The sequence below is a fragment of the Cynoglossus semilaevis genome, chromosome 5, assembly GCF_000523025.1.
Source record: "Cynoglossus semilaevis isolate Cse_v1.0 chromosome 5, Cse_v1.0, whole genome shotgun sequence".
NCBI classification, from domain to species: Eukaryota; Metazoa; Chordata; class Actinopteri; order Pleuronectiformes; family Cynoglossidae; genus Cynoglossus; species Cynoglossus semilaevis.
In genome coordinates, this window is record NC_024311.1 from 14,393,870 (window position 1) to 14,394,262 (window position 393).

At 30.3% G+C, this 393-nt stretch overlaps 1 protein-coding gene across 5 annotated transcripts in view; it reads right to left on the reverse strand.

The window, feature by feature from the left end:
- Positions 1-393, reverse strand: part of LOC103379185 (RNA-binding Raly-like protein) — a 68,402-nt gene that overhangs the window by 36,292 nt on the left and 31,717 nt on the right. The window lies entirely within an intron of this gene.

A 393-nucleotide genomic window follows, 5' to 3' on the forward strand; every position in this document is an offset into this window, starting at 1 on the left:
CAATAAATTGAATTTGGTTTCCTGGGCAGTTCATATAATTGGAGATTTATAATTAATTTTGTTGTTTTTTTATTTGATTATTGCATTTTGTTTTAATCAACCAGCCAACATGTGACAAAATTATTTTGGTCAATAACTGGTGAAGTCAATAGACAAGTACAGTACTTGAAAGAAAAAAGAATGTTCCAGTGTAAACTTGTGTGGGTTTTTTACACTCATTAGTATGAGCTATGAACAGCACAAATAAAACTTCAACTTCAACATTTCAAGAGACCTTGGGCTCTGAACTGCATCATCTGGTCTATTGTGGTGATTAAAAAACTCCTCATTTATCCACAACCTCCTATTCAAGATAGACAGAACTTTGAATTGAATTTATTTATTATATATATA